The sequence below is a fragment of the Prionailurus bengalensis genome, chromosome D1 (assembly GCF_016509475.1).
Source record: "Prionailurus bengalensis isolate Pbe53 chromosome D1, Fcat_Pben_1.1_paternal_pri, whole genome shotgun sequence".
Classification (NCBI taxonomy): domain Eukaryota; kingdom Metazoa; phylum Chordata; class Mammalia; order Carnivora; family Felidae; genus Prionailurus; species Prionailurus bengalensis.
In genome coordinates this window covers 60,388,047-60,392,449 of record NC_057346.1, presented here as the reverse complement: position 1 = coordinate 60,392,449, position 4,403 = coordinate 60,388,047, and positions in this window count along the sequence as shown.

The following is a 4,403-nucleotide window of genomic DNA, read 5'->3' as shown; positions in this document are numbered from 1 at the left end:
TCCAGCAGTTCAGTTGACAATGGCTGAGGCCAGCTCCTGACCACTGAGCCTGAGGAGTGCCAGATCCCAGCTCTTGTACACAGTCAAGAAGTAATCTAGCAAGAAACGCCCTCCCTCTGGAGCAAAGGGAGAATCACTGTCTCCCCCACTCCTACCCAGGAATGCACCGTTGAAATATCAATTACATAGGGGCCCTTTTCCCTACAGGAGAGTTGTGGGCAGCTCAGAAACCACAGAAAGGGAAGCCTCCAGGGCCTTAGAGTGGCCCACCAGGTGCCCCACACGTGCCCTCCACAGAAGTCGACCTCTCCCTGGACCCTCCTGGCCTCTATCCTTCCAGCCCCGGATATCCAGAGTCAAGGCTCAAAGTACGAAGAAGGTGTTGATTCTGAAGGTAAGATTTTTGCAAGGATGGACACTTAGATTGTCAGCATATGTAATAGGGATATATTATATCTGTATATCATATATGAGTATGAAAAATTTTACCAGCATATGAACCAGGTAGAAAAGCATGAGGGCAGGTCCACGGGAGAAAGACAGTTATGCATGTAGTGAATGTGGAAAGAAGTTTTCCTGGAGCCCAGGCCTTGTTGAACATTGGAGAATCCACACTGGAGAGTAACCCTATGAATGTAATCACTACCAAAAAACCTTCAGTGTGCGTTCCACCCTCACTGTGCATGAAAGATTGTGGAATCTGGTGAGAAGCCCTGTACTTGTAACTACTGTAGGAAAGGCTTCAGTGTGAGGGCACACCTGATTATACATCAGAGAATCCACAATGGAGAGAAACCCTATGAATGTCATGGGAAAGCATTTAGTGTGAGCTTAGACCTCAAACATCAGAAAATCCACTCTGGTGAAAAACCTTATGAATGTTAGGAGTGTGGGAATGCATTCTATGTAAACTTAGCCCTTATTAATAACCAGAGCATTCACTCTGGAGATAAGCCTTCTGAATGTGGAGAATTCAGGAAATCATACTGTCAAGGTTAAACCCTATTCATCACCAGAGAATCCAAACTGTATAGAAAACATACAAGAAAGCTTTCCATGGGATCTCTAATCCTACTAAACACAAGAAAATACATGCCAAAGGAAAGTGTCATCAGTGATTTATATGATGAAGATTTTTCAAAGACCTTTTTTTATATCAGAAGTTACTATGAAAATAAGGGTATATTTAAGTTAATGTTCTGATACTTGGTCCCTTAGAATATTGAAGAAGTGAGAGATCAGTAAAAACTGACTCCATCAGAATGATGACTGGTTAAATCTCTAAAATCACACCTGCTTCTGAGAATGCAGTTCTACGCCTCATAAGGATGGAGATTTGCAAACAAAATCTTCTGGGTGGAGAACATTCTTCTGGGATCAGCACTGAAATGATGACCATATCCCACCCCAAACTGAATCCTAAGCAGAGAGGGATGTTGAATCCTGGTCTTAAACAAGAAGTCCATTATCAAAGCAGAGTTTTGCAGAATTCCAATACAGGGGTCAATGTCCAGAGGACTAAATGGGAACGTTCCTGAGGGCCTCTGCAATGGACAAGTCGAGGAGCCTCTGAATCATTTAGCCAAGTACAGGAGGAAGCAGAGCTTACATCACCTCAAGCCAAACAGAGTATCACTCTGATAAAGGGACTTAAGACACCTGGTAGAATTTGCCCTGAAGTTCAGTCCTGTCAGTACTCTGGGACTAACAAATTCTCCATTCAGCCTATGCACACTTTTCAACTTCAACTGTAATGTATGAAGCAGCTGCTTAATGTAAAACAGTGGAAAAGTCATTGGTCCAAAGGTGTCTCTCCCTAATCAAACAAACCCTGGTACAACAGCAGCCCTGACTAAGCACCAGCATGTCCAAACTTGAGGAAACCCTCTGAGTATCGTCAGCTGGAAAAAATCTTCAGTATAAACCCAAGTCCCATTATACTACACAACAGAGAAGCCTTCCTGGAGCTGAGTCCCATGAAAGTAAACAATGTGGGAAAACCTTCAGATACTAGAATGATCTTGCACATCAGAGAAGCCTTGGGGATATCTTCAGTGTCAGAAGTCTTCTGTATGAGCCCAAGTCTCATTAAACATAAGCAAATTCATTTTGTACAGGAGAAAGTGGGGGGAAGGTCTTCTTGTGGAAGCCAGAAAACCCATAAATATAAAAATGTGGGAAGACTCTCACTAAAAACTCAATCTTATACATCAGTCAATCGACATTGGAACAAAACCCTATATGCATAACCATTCTGGGGATGCCTTCAGTGTTAGCTCAATTCTTAAAGTGTATCAAAGTCTCCATATGGAGGAAAGCTCTTTGAGTGTAGGTGATATTGGAAAGCCTTCAGTCAATGTTCAGATCTTAACTAAACATCAATCCATTGTGGAGAGAAGTCTTATGACTGGAACGAGTGTGGGAAAACCTTTCAATGAACCCATCTCTTACCAGACATCAGAGGATACATAACAAAAATAAACCTCAATTGTCATATATATGGTAGACTTATAGTACCAGACTTTCTCAACATCAAGCATCACCATTTAGAAAAACCCCAACTGAAGCTCCTGGGTGGCTTAGTCAGTTGAGTATCCAACTCTTGATTTCAGTTCAGGTCATGATGCCAGCATTGTGCAGTCAATCCCTGTGTCAGGCTCCACACTGAGTGTGGAACCTGCTTAAGATTCTCTTTCTCTCCCTCTGCCCCTCTCTCCCACTTGTGCTCTCTCTCTCTCTCTCTCTCTCTCTCTCTCTCTCTCTGTGTCTCTGTCTCTGTCTCTCTCTCTCTCTCTCTCTCTCTCTCTCACACACACATACACACACACACACACACACACACACAAATAAAAATCCCCATTTGCACATAATCACTTCAGCATTATTTTATGGAATTAAAGACAAGTGTTATTAGAGACTTCGTCAGGTCATTCATGGGCAAAGTTGAATTAAAACAGATCTCTATATATATTTAACTGGATATTTTACTGGTTTCATGTCACTGAATTAAAATCCATGTTTGCAGTGTCCATGGGTTGTAGCCCAGGGAATGTGCCTTGATTCTTTGTGATGAAGAGACCCTTGTTTTTTCACACCATAATAAAGAGGGGCTGCTGATTGTCTCCTGTTTTGTGTTTTCATTCTGTCTCTTGCTGATGTAAAAAGCAAGAAAGTACAGAAAACATATGATGGAGAAGTTCCAGCTTATGAAGACCAGGGACTCTCATCCTGGGGAATGCAAAAATTTTCATCCTTTCTTCATAAAGCTGTTTCTTCTGCATGCGTATCATCACCAGTAACAAGGAACTTGAGCTCCTGGCCTCTGGTAGGAAACACAGAAAGAACAGTTGGTAAAGCTCTCTGCTTTATTTGGTCCTTATGAGGAGACAGCAGCCCAGTCCTGGGCTCTGGTGCTTCAGGGGGCTTCTGATGCTATAGGGTGCTGCCCAGGAAGTGGGCATTGACCTGGGTGAAAGGAATGCACTTCCAGGAGAGGTTCCACTAAGTTCTCAATTGAAGCTTCAGAGAACTGAACAAGCTGACAGACAGTTTGCTGATGTGATCGCCCACTATTGATGTGGCCCCCAGGTCTCAATCCAGAGATCCTGGCCCAGCCTAAGACACTTATGTTCTTCCTATATTGATTTAATGAACTGATATTACCCTGTAAGGCTCACACATATGATTCATTAAGACTGGGTGGAGCAGCAGCCAATACGTCTCCTGCCGAGCAGTTTACTGCAGAGGGTTCTGCTTCCCAAAACCTCCCACCTTTTCACCACTTGACTTATTGCCTGGCAATTCTTTGGCCCTTGGAAGAATTTCCACCATCTAGAAATCCTGGGCTTCTCTGAGGAGGGCAGGGAGAAGTTCTGTAAATATTTTAAAGACAAGGACTAACTATGGGAAACAGTATGGAGGTTCCTCAAAAAGTTAAAAATAGAACTACCCTACAACCCAGCAATTTCATTAAGTATTTACTGAAAGGATGCAAAAATACTAATTTGAAGGGACACATGCACCCCAATGTTTATAGCAGCATTGTCAACAATAGCCAAACTATGAAGAGAGCCCATACACACACACACACACACACACACACACACACACACACACAGAAATATATTGGAATCTTACTCAGCTATCAAAAAAGAATGAGGGGCTCCTGGGTGATTCAGTTGGTTAAGCATCCAGCTTGACTTCAGCTCAGATCATGATCCCAGGGCTGTGATATCAAGCCCCACATCAGGTTCTGCACTGAGTGTGGAGCCTGCCTAAGATTCTCTCCTTCTCTTCTTCTGCCCCTTTCCCTCACTTGCACTCTCTCTCTAAAATAAAAAAATAATCATAAATAAAATAAAATGAATTAAAAAAAAACATTTTCTCACTGAAAAAACAATATA